General features: G+C 42.0%; 1 long non-coding RNA gene across 2 annotated transcripts; it reads left to right on the forward strand.

The window, feature by feature from the left end:
* The first annotated feature begins 132 nt into the window (after positions 1–132).
* Positions 133–15812, forward strand: LOC107760007 (uncharacterized). Of its 2 annotated transcripts, XR_012704449.1 has the most exons (4): positions 133–646; positions 739–6462; positions 7714–9204; positions 15661–15812. It is a non-coding gene; the product is annotated as an uncharacterized LOC107760007 (long non-coding RNA). The 2 variants fall into 2 exon arrangements; XR_012704450.1 differs by lacking the exon at positions 15661–15812 and having other exon boundaries at positions 143–646; positions 7714–9373.
* Positions 15813–17267: the final 1455 nt, after the last annotated feature.

Raw genomic sequence — 17267 nt, forward strand, 5'->3', positions numbered from 1 at the left:
CAGTAGAATTTATTTCAAAATACGGATCAAGTCCGATCAAATTCGATATCCCGTCAACGTCCGATGTGATGACACATTAGATGTGACTAGACATCTATTGTGACTTTGATAACACTTTGATCTTTGATGTGACTTTGATGTGACATGACATTTGATTTGAATAAGCACAACTTTTACCCAATGGGTAAAGACCCACTACAAAATATCTACCTACTCTATTCAATACACCATACCCCACCATATAATACATACCCACTACACTACAAAAAGACAACACATTAGATTTTTGAAAAGGGTGAAAACCCTAGTAAAAATCCCATCTTTTCTCATTATTCAAGAGGAACAACCTTAACCCCCTTTGAATAGCTCTCTCTCTCATTATTCATTTTTGAGAAACCTTCAGCCGTTTGCTTCTCTTAGGTACTGATGTCGGCCGGAGTTGACCGTCGATCGGTGATTGTATACCATGGCAGCTGCCAACCTTGCTTCATTGTCTTCCTAATTATGTTGCTACTATTTGTCGCCATTGCCGGAGGTGATGACCGGCCAGGCGGTGACGCCACTGCTACTCTTTCTTCCCTTTCACCTCTCCTCTTATTTTTCACCGTCACATCGCCGAAAATGGCCAAATCCAGCGAGTCCAAAGGCCGGCAACCACTGCTTCTCTTTTACTCCCTCTCTTCCTTCTTTCTTCTTCACTTTTATTTCATACCTAACTCATTTTTGTTGGTTTTGCAGGTTTAAAACACGTCGGGATTTTCAGATCTCGCCGGAGAAATTTATGCTGGCAGATCCCTTTCTTCCCCATCTCTTATTTCTCATCTTCATGTGCTATTATAAAAGATAAAACCAAATCAAAAAAAAATAGTTTTGTTCGCTGGCTAAACACAGGCAGACCTGGCCAGAATTGGAATTTTTTTGGCGACCTCTATAACGCGAGTCACCGCCGGTGATTTTGTTCCGACGGTCTGCTGGTTTTCCGGTCACTATCCGTTTGTCTTGGTATTTTTATGTTGTTGGTGGATTTACTTATGGTGAACGGGAATTATACCAGATCTGGCCGGAATCTTGAATGTTACACCTTTGATATTTTATTATGAGGAAATGGAACTCCTATCTGGGCTATAGCTACTGTTTTTTGTTTCTTTCGTTAGCGATGTTTGGTTATTTTTCCGTTCCCGCTATTGCTTGATTACTTACTGTGTTTTATTTGGAAAACTGAAGTGCAAAACTGTGGGAGACTTGGACGAGGACCTTCGGGCATCCACACTAAAAGGATTTCATTCACTTTGTTGATCTTACCGTTGTTGCCATGACACTTTTCTTGTCTTCTAGTTGATTGAGTAACACGCTGCTCCTATTCAGTGACGGAGCCACATTTAACCAAGGGGTGTCAATCGACATCCCTTCGCCGGAAAATTACGTTGTATTGCTAGATAAAATTTTCTGTTTTATGTATATTTACTATACGTTGACTCCCCTAAACTTTTTAGTATATCTATTTTTTTAATATTTTTTCACCCCTTGGTAAAAATTTCGGCTTCTCCACTGCTCTAATTCTCATTGGTTATTGATGTTGGATATTGACCGGATTAGTATAATACAGTGCTACAATACTAGGCCGATGAGAATAAATTTTGAGGCCAGGACACCCCGAATAACCCTCCGAACTGGGCCCGAAAAACGAAGCGACGACGAAAGCCAAAGGAAAAATAAAAGAAAAATGCAACGATCCGCGCTTTGGAAGGCAACACAGTTGGCCACCGGAGTTGCTACCATGTCGGCGTTCACGTTCTAATGTCTTATTTCTATATGGCATACACCATCCGAGCCTCAAAAAATATTTTTAAATTATTTTCAAAAGTGTATCTTCCTATATTATTTTTATAACTATTTTTCAAATCTATTTTCCAAAAATAATTTCCAATTTTTTTTAAAAAAAAAACAATCTTTCAAAAACAAAAACATTTTCGAAAAATGATTTTCCAAAAACATTTTAAAACGAAAATCATTTCCAAAACATGTTACTTTATTACTTTATCTTTTACATTATATTATGTCTCTAATAATTTCGTTTCTCTTATCTTGCGAGATACTTTATACAAAAACGTTTTGGAAAGACGACGCTCAGAGACGAAGACGAACCCCACCAAATTCCCTGCTTCGTACTTCCCATTCCCGGTTTTACTCAAAACGTAAAGTATAGTAAAGTAGTAGATATATGTCGCATTTGCTTTGATGTTTACCTATTTTCCAAACACTTTGGGTGAATTGCGTTTAGTTAATAATCCAGTTAACTTATAATATTGTACATTAGATAATTCGCATAATTTGTATGAACACTTAGGTTGTCAAATATATTTTTAAACTTGGTCGATTAATTAGAATTTTCATATACATAATCAATTAGGTTAGTTGTCTACCTAAAATAAAAATATGTCATCCTCTTTTTCATAAAAATAAAAATAAAAAATCATATTATCGTATTTTCTTAAAGTTATACTAGCATGCCTTTCGAATCTCTCTATATATACATTACTTTTCAATTAACACGTTTTGAGTAGACATAATTTATAAAGAAGTTTTAATTGAATTATTATGCTATTCTTTGAGAGACTTGGGCCTTGTAGTTATTTGGGCTTGGCTCACATAATTTGTGTTTCAAGTCCATGACTCTAAAAATGGTCTTGGTTCCTTATTGAATGATGACTCATTTTTTAGCGCGAACACTTCTTCATATTGATACAATAGTTTTGTATGTCAAACATTTTGACACATTCTTCCTACATAACATTCATTCTTTAATCATCAAAATAATTCTTTTACTTTACTCATTATATATTGAGATAATTATTTTAACACTCTTTGGTCGAATTACTTGTTAAATATTTGCTCATGTGCTAATAAATACTCTTCCCCCTTTTTTCTCAATCCTTTAGTATAATATTCTTGTAATGACCCGGCCGGTCGTTTTGAGTATTTTAGCCTCGAGCCCCTATTTATTATCTCCTCTATATTGTATTATGGTTACGTGACTTACCGGGGGTGTTTGCTTTTGGTTTTGGGTAAGTTTCAGAGTGAAATGGGACATATAGTCCCTAAGTTGGAGCTTTAAGTTGAAAGAGTTGACCGTAGTTTGACTTTAGGTAGACAACTCCGGAATGCTATTTTGACGGTTCCAATAGCTCTGTAGGGTAATTGTGGACTTAGCAGCATGTCCGGATGTTGATTTGGAGGTCCGTAGGTCGTTTCGGCGTGAATTGGCAAAAGTTAAAAAATTTAAGGTTCGGAAGATTGGAAAGTTTGATCGTGAGTTGACTTTATTGATATCGGGATCGGATCCCGATTTCAGAAGTTGGAATAGGTCCATCATGTCATTTATGACTTGTGTGCAAAGTTTGAAGTCAACCAGAATTGTTTTGGTAGGAATCGACATTAATTTTGGAATTCGGAAGTTCATAGTTTCATAGGCTTGAATTGGATTGTGATTCGTTGAATCGATGTTGTTTGATGTGATTTTTGTCCTCGAGTAGGTCCGTTAGGTGTTTTAAAATTTGTTGGTATATTCGGACAGGGTCCTGGGGACCCTGGGTGTGAAACAGATTGAATTTGGAATAATTTTGGGCTTGTGCAATTGCTGAACCACTGCTGTTCTAGTGTCATCGCACCTGCGGAGGGTTTGGCCATAGGTGCGGACACGCAAAAGTGAGGAGATGATGACAAAAGCGAAGCTGGCTTTGCGGAGCTGGGATAGTAGGTGTTAGGAGATATCTGCATTTGCGAGTTCGCAGGTCCAGAAGAGTGGTCGTAGATGCGGACAGGGCTAGCTTGGTCTATTGTCGTAGAAGCGGGCCTTGCCCGTAGGAGCGAGTGCGCAGAAGCGCATTTTAGTCCACATAAGCATGTTTTAGTCCGCAAAAGTGGATGCGCAGCTGCGCGTTTTGTCCGCAGAAGCAAAAAGTCATGGCCTAAGTGGAAACTGCACCTGCGATAGTTTTTCCGTAGGTGCGGCGTCACAGATGCGACTAAAGGCCCGCAAAAGCGAAATCGCTGGGCATTAAAGGCCTAATTTCGAGGGTTTGATTTCATAATCCATTGTTTGACCTAGAGAGCTTGGTTTATGGTGATAGTTTGGGAGATTTTCAAGAAAAATATTGGGGTAAGAAATTCTAACTCGATTTTGGTTAAATTACATGAATCTATTGTTAATTTTATTATTTAATTAGTGATTTGAGTTGAAAATTTAAGGAAAAAATGTGAAAACTTCTTATGCTAAAATTTGGGGATTTGAAAGACGATTTGAGGTCGGATTTGATTAATTCTTGTATGGTTGGAGTCATTATCGATTGGGTGTTTTGAATTTATAATTTTTGTCGAGTTCCGAGACGCGGTCCAAGTTTGAATTTTTGAGTTGACTTTTTATTTCCCTGCAAAGATCATAATTTTATTATTTGAAATAGTTTTCTATAGTTTATATTTATAGTATAAAGTTATTTTGGCTAGATTCGAGCCGTTCAGAGTTGGATAATCGAGGGAATGACCTACTAGTGGATTGCGTAGCGTGTTTTGAGGTAAGTGTCTTGTCTAACTTTGTGTGGGGGAATTACCCTTTAGGATTCGTATTGTTTTGTGATAAATATGATGTGTGAAAGCAGTGTACGCAAGGTGACGAGTGTGTACACGGGCTAAATATAGAAATTTATCGGTTTTAGCTATGTAGATTCCTTTCATGCCTTAATTGAATTATCTTAACATTTTATCTTCATCATCACTAGTCTATTTTCACATGCTCTACTTGTCTTATCTCTTACTTGTTAATTGCTCTACATGTTTAGTTGAAGTTCTTATTTCCTTTATTCCATATTCATTATTTGACCGTTGAATTCTTTACTTGAAGTTGTTGTTCTTGGAATATCTTGTTGATGAAACTGGTATTGAGTTATAAAGGTCGTGATTCACATTGAGGCCAAGTTTTAAGTTGTGAAATACTATTCAGTTGAGTTATTCACTTACGGTTGTTATTGTTGAGACTCTTGTGTACATTGTGGTTGAGCCATTGGCTCTTTATTGTGAAAATACTGTTATTGTTGATTTTTTGGCAAGTCGTGATATTTGGCACTTGAGGTGCGATTTGTGATACGTTTTGATATTGATACGCATGTGGTTGTATAAGGTTTTGGAGTTGAAACGCATGCGGTGAGATAAGGTGGGCTTGATACGCGTGGCTAGTAGGGGAACTACTAGAAGTCATGCGGTGTGATAAAATACGGGGTGCTATTTCGGTAAAATGATTTTCAAAACTAAATGCAAGGCTCCCACGATGATATAAGGAAAGATTGTGAATTATTCTTGTGATTTGAAGCTATGAGGCGGTATCTCGGTAGTGACTCTTGTCGGTATTTCTCTATTACTGCACTTGTCTTTGGTTGTTTTGTTTCCTTAGCATATCATTCCTCATTTTCTCGGTGTTGCATTATTTGCTTTAGTTCCGTGAAGCTAACCTTGATATGTTATTATTGTTTCAATTTTATTGCTATCATTACTACACTGCCATACTCTTATACAGTTTTTCTTATTTATTTCAGTAGGGCCAAGTTGCAAAAGATTCATTCACTATGGCATTGTCAATTCCATTTCCGTTCATCACATGCTCTTAACCACTTGACTAACAAATTTTTTCTTTTGATTGCATTTGGAAAGGAGAGAAGGATTCCTTTCAAGAAAAAATTTCTATCACCTGCACATGGGTTCCTTGCTCCCTAATTCATCTCACACACTATATAAGCTACACTAGCCTATAGTAAAAGGGGTACACATAAAGAAACCTAGCGAGATAAGCAAGAAAGGAGGCAGTCGTAGCTTCTCCTGGCCAAAGAGCCAAACACACGAAAGTTACGCCCAAAAAACCAAACTACTTCATCTTCCTCACTCAATAACCATGAAAACAAGCAAAACCTTCAGCCATTGAAACAACCTTTAAACTCCATCAAAAGCCATGGAAATCAGCCCCAAAACTTAGCTGAAAAAACGCAGCAACATAGCCATTAAAAAGCCATGAAAAGCATCCAAAATCACCCCCAAACAGTCCAAAAACGACCTCCAAAAGCAGCTCTGTTTCCCAGCAAAATCAGCCAAAAACCAGCCTTCAAACATTCATAAACACAGCTGAAAAACGCAGAAGTTCAACCACCAAACACAGCACCTTTCTCTGCTGAAAAACAGCCCGAAACTCCATGAAAATTAGTCACTAAAGTCACCAAAAGCCATCGGAAATCACTTCCAAAACAGTCCGAATCCCAGCCCCTTTTGGCACAAAAGTAGCAGCTCCGAAAGGTTGAGTTCGGGCACCATCGAGGTACCGATAGTTGGCTTCTTTTGTTGTTCGAGGTCCGTTCGGGTCTTCTGGATTTGTATGGCTGTTCAATTTCTCTTTGATATAATAGAAAGTGTTGCTCGCTAAAGGTCCATCTTTACTCTTCTTCATTACTATTTTATTCGGTGTTTGTAGTTTGACTCATGTCGGTAACTCTCGATTTATTTTTGGTAATTGTCTTTCTGTTAGCATGTTTTCTTAATTGAATTTCTCGTTTTCCTTGATATCTGTTGGTATGTTGCATTGAGTTATGATGATAGGGGAACAAATTGCCAAACCTTTTTAACATTAGATGAATTAGGTGAGTAGAACTTCATTTTAATTGGACCTTGACTAAGGTTATTTAAGTGGGCCTCGAATGTTGCTGGCAAGTTAGAAGAGAGCCGTGGGCCAAGGCATTTAGGTTTTCAATAATATGATCCAAAAAGGGCATAATTCTAACGAGTTCAAAATCTTAAACCTATGTAGTATTTCTTCAAAAATAAGAATAGTTTCCATAATTCATTTGACCTCACAATAAATCTCAAAGTAATAGGGAACAATACAAAAGTGTTAGTGTGCTTTTTGGCATGCTCTTAATCAATTCATCGTGATTATATATACATTCGCATGACATTATTACGATTTCTAAAATTAAAACCAAGGTATGCGTTCGCGTAACTTTGGGTGAAACAATATTAATAATAAAGTATTCTTAATTGTGTACACGTACACGTGACATGATTTTGACACACCAAACAAAACGAATACAGTACGCGTGACTCGTTTCAAGATAATTCCATAATCACGAATAATCAAGCATTTAAAAGCGGTAAAAGGCACAATGCACACAGGTTCTAAAAATACGTTTTAATCAATTAATTAAGCCAAGTATGATTAAAGCGACCGTACTAAAATTATGAAATTCGAAAGTGCCTCACACCTTCTCCCGGGTTAACAGAATTCCTTACCCGATCTTCTGTGTTCGCGGATCATAATTCAGAGTCAATTTCCTCGATTTGGAATTTTAAAATAAACCGGTGACTTGCGACACTATAATAAATATTTCAAGTGGCGACTCTAATTAAACAAATAAACCCATTTCGAATAATATCTCTTTAATTGGAAAAACTCCCTATTCTTCAAAAAAATGAGGCGTGACAGATATCAGAGCTCTAAGTTCACAGGTATTATGAGTTACAATCAAGTTTAGTAGAGTCTCGCGGATCGGTACAGAGACGTCTGTACTTATCTTCGGGAGGCTATGGAATTGTTAGGAAAAGTTTCACTTTTTTGATTCCTTATCGTGCAAAATTGTTGACTTCGAAATTCTAAATTTCTATCTTTCTGTTCTCTCACAGATAGTGAGGACATGCACAACTGGATTGGATGATCAGACACCCGCCCTCTGCTAGAGTCGCGAGAGTCCGGTGCTGGGGCAGAGGACGAGGACGGGCACATGGTGCAGCCAGAGCACCTGCCCGAGTTACTACAGAGGAGCCACCAGTAGCTCCAGTTTGAGAGAAGGCACCTGAGATACCTGTTACTACCCCTGCACTCCAGGAGACCCTCCCCTAGGTTTTGAGCATGTTTGGCACTCTAGCTCAGGCAGGGTTGATTCCACTTCCTCCTGCCACATGTTAGGCTGGAGAGGAGCACACACTCCCGCCGCCCGTACTCCAGAGCAGCGGGTCCAGTTTGACCAGGTCCCAGAGGTCATAATAGTGCAGTCGGTCATCCCAGTTCAGCTCGAGGTTAGGGCAACAACTTCTGAAAGGGAGCAGTTCAGGCTCAACAGGTTCAAGAAGTACCACCCTTCTACTTTCAGAGGTTTGGCTTTAGAGGATGCACATGGTTTTCTTGAAGAGTGCCATCGTATACTCCATACTATGGGTATTGTAGAGTCGAGTGGGGTTTCTTTCTCTATGTTCCAGCTTAAGGGAGCGACTTATCAGTGGTGGTGAGAGTATGAGTTGGGTAGCCTGGTCGAGGCAGCTTCACTCACCTATCTCAGTTCTCAGAGATGTTCATGAGGGAGTTTGTTCCCCAGAGCCTTCGTGGTGCATGGCATGCAGAGATTGAGCAGTTGCATCAGGGTGCTATGATCGTATCAAAGTATGCTGTCAGGTTCAACGAGTTGTCCCGACATGCACCAGCTTTAGTCTCCACTGTCAGAGAGCGAGTTCGTCGATTTATCGAGGGGCTCAACCCTGGTATTAGATTCAGCATGGCTCTAGAGTTGGGGACTGACATCCTGTACCAGCAAGCTATGGAGATCGCTAGGAGATTGGAGGGTATGTAGGCCCGGGAGAGAGAGCAGAGGGAGGCCAAAAAGCCTCGAGATTCTGGCACATATAGTGGAGCCCGTGCCCCAGTTGCAGCCCGTCATGGTAGAGGCTATGTGAGCCATCTTGTTCATTCGACACTTCCAGCTTCCAGCGGTATTCCGGCTACTCCCAGGCCTGAGGTTGCCTATTATGCACCGTCACTATCTAGTGCACCTCCTACACGAGGTGCTTTCAACGGTCAGTCTAGCCGATCAGGCCCGATCCAGTTCCAGCAGCCACGTCCTCCGAGAGCTTGTTTTGAGTATGGTGACACTCGTCGTATGATGAGAAACTGCCCCAGACTCAGGAGGGGTGCACCTCTACAGACTACTCAGACCCTACGTATTCCATATAGCACTCAGGCTTCTCAGGCCGTGGTCACCATACTAGTTGCCACTCCACCTGCACATCCAGCTAGAGGTGGAGGTCAGGCGGGTAGAGGTCGCCCTAGAGAGGTAGGCCAGGCCAGATGTTATGCTCTTCCTACTAAGACGGAGGCAGTTGTGTCTGACTCAATCATCACAGGTATTGTTTCAGTTTTTCATAGAGATGCATCGGTTTTATTTGACCCAAGCTCCACTTATTCCTATGTATCATCTTACTTTGCTCCATATTTGGGTATATCCCGTGATTCCTTGAGTTGTCCTGTCTATGTATCCATGACTGCATGAGATTCCATTGTTGTTGACAGTGTGTATTGGTCGTGTTTAGTTGTTGTTGGTGGTTTTGAGACCAGAGCCGACCTATTGTTACTCAATATGGTAGATTTAGATGTTATTTTGGGTATGGACTGGTTGTCGCCCTATCATGTTATTCTTGATTGTCATGCCAAATTGGTGACGTTAGCTATGCCAGGTTTTCCACGATTGGAGTGGAGAGGTACTTTAGATTATATTCCTGGCAGGGTGGTGTCTTTCCTTAAGGCATAACGGATGGTCGGGAAGGGGTGTGAGGTATATCTAGCCTTTGTGAGAGATGTCAGTGTTGATACTCCTACCGTTGAGTCAGTTCCGGTAGTGAGAGATTATCCAGATGTATTTTCGGAGGATCTTCCGGGCATTCCGCCCGATAGGGATATCGATCTTGGTATTGATTTATTGCCGGACACTCAATCCATTTCTATTCCACTATATCGTATGGCCCCAGCAGAGCTGAAAGAGTTAAAGGAGAAGTTGCAAGAGTTGCTTGATAAGGGTCTCATTCGGCCCAGTGCATCACCTTGGGGTATTCCGATTTTGTTTGTAAAGAAGAAAGATGGTTCTATGCGTATGTGCATTGATTATCGAAAGTTGAACAAGGTTACAGTAAAGAATAGGTATCCATTGCCATGCATTAATGACCTATTTGATCAGCTACAGGGTGCCAGAGTGTTCTTAAAGATTGATTTGCGGTCAGACTATCATCAGTTGAAGATTCGGGAGTCGGATATTCTAAAAACTGCCTTTAGGACTCGGTATGGTCATTACGAGTTCCTTGTGATATCATTTGGGCTGACCAACGCCTCAGCAACATTCATGCACTTGATGAACATTGTATTCCAGCCCTATCTTAACTCATTTTTCATTGTGTTTATTGACGACATCTTGGTGTACTCCCAGAGCCGGGAGGATCATGAGCAACACTTGAGGACCGTGCTTCAGACCTTGAGAGAAAAGAAGTTGTATGCGAATGTTTTTGAAGTGTGAATTCTGGCTTGATTCAGTGGCATTTTTGGGTCATGTAGTGTCGAGTGAGGGGATCAAGGTAGATACGAAGAATATTGAAGCAGTGCAGAGTTGGCCTAAATCATCTTCAGCTACTGAGATCCGTAGTTTTCTTAGTTTGACAGGGTACTACCGTCGATTCGTAGAGGGTTTTGTATCTATTGTTGCACCTATGACCAGACTGACCCAGAAGAGTGCTTCGTTCAAGTGGACCGAGGAGTGTGAGGAGAGGTTTCAAAAGCTCAAGACTGCTTTGATTACAGCCCCAGTGTTAGTGTTGCCTACGGGTTCAGGGTCTTACACTGTATACTGTGATGCGTTGCGTGTTGGCCTCGATGTGGTGTTGATGCAGGACAGTAGGATGATTGCCTACATGTCTAGATAGCTGAAGGTGTATGAGAAGAATTATCCTGTCCACGACCTTTATTTAGCAGCTATTGTTCATGCCTTGAAGATTTGGCGACACTATTTGTACAATGTCCCTTGTGAGGTCCATACTGACCACCGGAGTATACATCATCTGGTCAAACTGAAGGATCTTAACTTGTGGCAGCGGAGATGGTTAGAGTTGCTTAAGGACTATGATATTACCATTTTGTATCATCATGGGAGGGCAATGTGGTGGCCGATGCCTTGAGTCGTAAGGTGGAAAACTTGGACAGTTTAGCATATCTACCGGCAGCAGAGATGCCATTAGCATTGGATGTTCAGGCCTTGGCCAACCAGTTTGTTAGATTGGATATTTCGAAGGCGAATCGAGTTTTGGCATGTGTGGTTTCTTGGTCTTCTCTATATGATCGTATCAGAGAGCGTCAGTATGACGACTCCCATCTGCTTGTCCTCAAGGACAAGGTTCAGCACGACGATGCCAATGTGGTCACTATTGGGGATGACGGTGTGTTACGGATGCAGGGTAGGATATATGTGCCCAATGTAGATGGGTTGTATGAGTTGATTCTTCAGGAGGCTCACAGTTCACAGTACTCTAGTCATCCGGGTGCCGCTAAGATGTATCAGGACTTGAGGCAACACTATTGGTGGAAGAGTATGAATAAAGACATAGTGGAGTATGTAGCTCGGTGCCTAAATTGTCAGCAGGTGAAGTATGAGCATCAACGGCCAAGTGGATTGCTTCAGAGGCTAGAGATTTCAGAGTGGAAATGGGAGCGAGTTACTATGGATTTTGTTGTTGGGCTCTCACGGACCCAGAGGAAGTTCGATGCAGTATGTGTGATTGTGGATAGGTTGAACAAGTCGGCTCATTTCATTCCAGTGGTGACTACTTATTCTTCAAAGCAGTTGGCGCAGGTTTATATTCGCAAGATTGTCAGACTTCATGGCATGCCGGTATCCATCATCTCTGACCAGGGTACATAATTTACATTGCGATTCTAGAGGGCCGTACTATGTGAGTTAGGCACACAGGTTGGGTTGAGTACAACATTTCACCCTAAGACGAACGGACAGTCCGAGCGCACTATTCAGATATTGGAGGATATGCTCCATGCATGTGTGATGGAGTTTGGGGGTTCTTGGGATTAGTTCTTGTCGCTTGCAGAGTTTGCCTACAACAACAACTACCAATCGAGCATTCAGATGGCTCCGTATGAGGCCTTGTATGAGAGGCGATCTCGGTCTCCAGTGGGTTGGTTTAAGCCGGGTGAGACTAGACTATTGGGTACAGACTTGGTTTAATATGTTTTGGAAAAGGTTAAATTGATTCAAGATCGGCTTCGCACAACCCAATCTAGACAGAAGAGTTATACGGATTGGAAGGTTCACGACGTCGCATTCATTGTTGGGGAGGGGGTCTTGCTCCGGGTTTTGCTAATGAAGGGTGTTATGAGGTTCAGGAAGAAGAGCAAGTTAAGCCCTAGGTATATCGGACCTCTTGAGATTCTTAAGAGGGTTGGAGAGGTGGCCTACATGCTTGCACTATCACCTAGTCTAGCCGCAGTTCATCCAGTATTCCATATTTCTAAGCTCCGGAAGCATCACGGCGATCCATCTCATGTGTTGGATTTCAGATCAGTCCAGTTGGACAAGGATTTGTCTTACGTTGAGGAGCCAGTGGCCATTTTGAACAGGCAGGTCCGAAAGTTGAGGTCGAAGAACATTGCTTTAGTGCAGGTTCAGTGGAGGGGTCAACCAGTCGACGAGGTGACTTAGGAGATCGAGCACGATATGCGTAGTCGTTATCCTCATCTTTTCACCATTTCAGGTATGTCTCTATACTCGTTCGAGGACGAACGTTTGTTTTAAGAGGGGGAGGATATAACGATCCGGCCGGCCATTTTGAGTATTTTAGCCCCGATCCCTTATTTATTGCCTCCTCTTTATTGTATTATAGTTACGTGACTTGCCAGAGGTGTTTGGTTTTGGTTTCGGGTAAGTTTCGGAGTGAAATGGGATATATAGTCCATAAGTTGGAGCTTTAAGTTGAAAGAGTTGACCGTAGTTTGACTTTGGGTAGACGACTCCGCAATGAAGTTTTGACGGTTCCAACAGCTCCGTATGGTGATTTTGGACTTAGGAGCATGTCCGAATGTTAATTTGGAGCCCCGTAGGTCGTTTCGGCGTGAATTGGTGAAAGTTAGAAATTTTAAGGTTTGGAAGATTGGAAAGTTTGACTGGGAGTTGACTTTATTGATATCAGGGTCGGATCCCGATTTAGGAAGTTGGAATAGGTCCGTCATGTCATCTATGACTTGTGTGCAAAGTTTGAAGTCAATCGTAGTTGTTTTGGTTGGAATCGACATTAGTTTTGGAATTCGGAAGTTCATAGTTTCATAGGCTTGAATTGGCTGCGATTCGTAGAATCGATGTTGTTTGATATTATTTTTGGCATCGAGTATGTTTGTTAGGTGTTTTGGAACTTGTTGGTATATTCGGATGGGGTCCCCGGGTGTGAAACAGATTGAATCCGAAACAATTTTGGGCATGTGCAATTGCTAAACCACTGTTGTTCTGGTGTCATCGCACTTGCGAAGGGTTTGGCCGTAGGTGCGGACACGCAAATGCGAGGAGCTGATTGCAGAAGCAAAACTAGCTTTGCCCAGCTGGGATCGCATGTGTGAGGAGATATCCGCATCTTCGAGTTCGCTGATGCGGATAGTGGTCGCAGTTGCGGGCAAGGCTAGCTTGGTCTATTATCGCAGAAGCGGGCCTTGCCCGCAGGAGCGAGTGCGCAAAAGCGCATTTTAGTCCGCAGAAGCGGATGCGCAAATGTGTGTTTTGTCCGCAGAAGCGGAAAGTCATGGATTAAGTGGAAACCACACCTGTGATGTTTTTTCCGCAGGTGCGGCGTCGCAGTTGCGACTAAAGGGCTGCAAAAGCAAAATCGCTGGGCAGAAAAGGCCTAATTTTGAGGGTTTGATTTCATTATACATTTTTTGACCTAGAGAGCTTGGTTTGTGGCGATGTTTCGGCAGATTTTCAATGAAAAATTAGGGTAAGAAATCCTAACTCAGTTTTGGTTAAATTACACAAATCTATTGTTAAATTCATCATTAAATTAGTGATGTTGCAAGGACCCGTAAAAATTTTAACCAAAATACTCGGGGTTTCGTGGTGCAAAGATAGATTCCTGCATTACTATAGTAGAAATACTTGGATTGAACAGTACCCTACGGACTGAGAAGAAAATGTTTCGCAGAAGAACGCGATTCTGCGGCCCATTATGCGGCTGTATAATCACTCTGCGGACCGCATAATGGCCGTATAGTGAAGCAGTAAGTTTGGCCAATTTGAGGTCAGTTTTAAGGTCGATTATGTGACCGCATAATCGATATGCAGACCGCATAATCAATATGCGGACAGCATATTGGTCGTATAATTCCTCTTGGGTTTCTGCGGAGAGAGTTCTGCGGTGCATTATGCGACCGCAGAACAAGTATGCGGACCGCATACTGGTCGCATACCTGAGCCGAAAGTTTAGGCCCTTGAGGGCCATTTCTGCGGTCACTTTGCGGACCGCATCACCATTATGTGGTCGCATATGCGACCGCAGACCTGTGTCGGGACACCATTTTTCTTAATTTAAAACCCGACCCCCATTCCGTTAAAACACCCCTTAGGTCTATTTTGAGTTCCTTTTCTGATACTTCTAGAGTGAGAGAGAGAGGGTTCAAGAGGGAGGGCCTAAGTTTTCATCAAATTGATCTTCAATCATCACTCAAAGCCTTGGAAATATTCAAGTAGAGCACCAAAATTCTTCACCCTAAAAGGTAAGGCTTCATCACCCCAGCTCTAAATTTCAAACATAGCTATAATGGGGTACTGGGGTGATACTTCATGAGTATGAGGGTGGTTTATCTTGCATGCATGTGTGATAAAGAGTGTGGGGAAATAAAGTGAGTTAGAACCATGAACGTTTTCCTAATTCTGGGTTCAATTTGTATATTGCTAAAATAGATTGAGGTTGCTATGGGTTCCGAATAATTGTAGAGTCCAAAGAAGCAAAATTGAGGTATGTATGGCTAACTCTCTTCTTCTTAGAATCGAACTCCTGGTGTCCGAATAATTGGTGTAAGTTCCAACTTGATTATACTAGAATTATTTGCCTTGGTGTGTTTGATTGAAAGATTCATGTTCCCTAATTGTTTTAGATGGTTACCATGTCATCATGCTATTTGAGAACGTAATTATGATTTTCCAAGTTCATTCCCTTATGTGTGGAATGCCTTATGTGATGGTACTTATCGACATGAATGATGATGTTATTTGAACAAATAAAAAGGGAAAGACTTGAATTGTAAAATGTACCCAAGTGCCAAGAACTACTTAATGAATGAGGCTAATTGTGCCATGTAACGAAAGATGGGAAAGAGATGTGAATTGAGTGAACAATTGAAAGAGGTTATGTTTCAAGTGAGATGGCTTAGCCGATCGGGCCGAGATCGGATGCCATGCTGTACACATGGTGGCATTTGTGTTGGAATTATTGATTTACATTGTGGATATGGATATGTCTTACTTGAGATGGCTTAGCCGGTCGGGCCGAGACCGGACTCCGTGTAAAAATACGGTGGCATTATGAGTTGTGGTTTTGGCACTAAAGATTATCAACCTAAAAGATGGAAGAATTGAACTGGAAACTATGTGATCCTTACTTGGTATTTCTTTGTATTTCGATGAAGTACTTATTGATTATTATGACTGCCTTCTCTTTGTTTCACTGTTCATTCTACTAAGATTGGTGTTTGCCTTACATACTAGTACTATTCAACAGTACTAACGTCCCCTTTGCCGGGGACGCTACATCTTTGAATGGATGTAGGTGGTTCCATCGCAGATAGCGCTGATCGCAGATAGTGGTGCTCTTCCTCACACTCATCACAGCAGTCTTGGTGAGCCCCATTTCTTCCTGGGGTCATGTAGTCCTTCTTTTGTATAAGTTTTAATATTTTGAGGTATAGCCGGGGCCTTATTGCCGGCATTGTCATATTCCTCCGTTGTACCTTTAGAGGCTTCGTAGACGTTTATGTGGGTCATGTATGTGTGTTGGGGTGGTCTTTGGATCGAGTTGTATTTTAAAAACTTAACTATGGCATAATGTATATAAGGAAAATGAACTAGCAACGTTTATATATTTATATAACTGATCTCTCCCCGATTTTTGAAATGGTGATGCGATCCCTTTTTGAATTATGAATGAGTCGGGTAGGAAAGGTTTAATAGGCTATCTCGACCGAGTTCGCTCGGTTGAGCGCCGGTCGCGCTCCCCGAGGTTGGGGCGTGACAAACTTGGTATCAGAGCCTAAGGTTTTAAAGTGTCCTAGGATGTCTCGGAGCCGTGTCTAGTAGAGCCCTTCTTATCGGTGTGTTGTCGACCACATCTATAATTAGGGGGCTACTTGGACATTTAAGAATGATACCCTTCATTGTTGTTCTATATCGTGCGATAGAGCGGAACGTGAGGTTGTTTTCCCCTAACTCGTGCATTGTTCTAACTTTCAGTAAATGGCACCTAAGAAGAGAGCGAGAATTGGACAAGAAGCCAATACCACCCCAGGAGTGGTTGTTGATCCCTTACTTGATAATGCGGGTGAGGATAATCCCCCTACTTTCACACTGCCTGATTCGTCTACTCCAGAACATACTACCCCAGTTCCTACACTCGCGGAGGATGCCCCAATCCCTCCCGCCGATATACCTGTTCCACCTCCAGCCCCAGCTCCCGGTATTTCTGATGGGGATCTTAGGGGAGCTATTCAGATGTTGACTCAATTAGTAGCTTCTCAGGCCCAGAGGTCAAATGTTGCACCCACCTTATTTAGCTCGCAAGAGGATTCTTCTGGTTCCGGGGTAAACAAGTTCCTTCAGTTAGACCCTCCAGTGTTCACAGGTACTGATCCCGGGGCAGACCCTCAGGATTTCATTGATGAGATGCATAAGACTCTTCGAATTATGCGTGCTACTGATGTAGAGGGAGTAGAGTTGGCCTCTTATCGTCTGAAAGGGGTGGCATATTCCTGGTTTGAGATGTGGGAAGATTCCCGTGAGGAGGGGAGACCTCCGGCGAGATGGAATGAGTTCGCGGATGCCTTCATAGACCATTTCTTGCCTGCCGAGACTAAGGCAGCCCGTGCTGTGGAGTTTGAAACGCTTAAACATGGTAGTAGGAATGTGTGGGAGTATCACATGTAGTTCGTGTGCCTGTCAAAGTATGCTGTTCATATGATGCCGACTATGGAGGCAAGAGTGCGTCGATTTGTGCAGGGCCTTAGCTCTTTGGTTATTAATGAGGCTGCCACAGCTGCTCTAAATTCTGACATGAACTATGGAAAGATAGTGGTATTTGCCCAAGCTACGGAGGCTCGAAAGTTGAAGTTCAGGATGGAACGGGAAAGTAGTAGTAGGGCCCGATCAGCGGGCAACCTTGGG

This window comes from Nicotiana tabacum, chromosome 21, assembly GCF_000715075.1.
Source record: "Nicotiana tabacum cultivar K326 chromosome 21, ASM71507v2, whole genome shotgun sequence".
NCBI lineage: Eukaryota > Viridiplantae > Streptophyta > Magnoliopsida > Solanales > Solanaceae > Nicotiana > Nicotiana tabacum.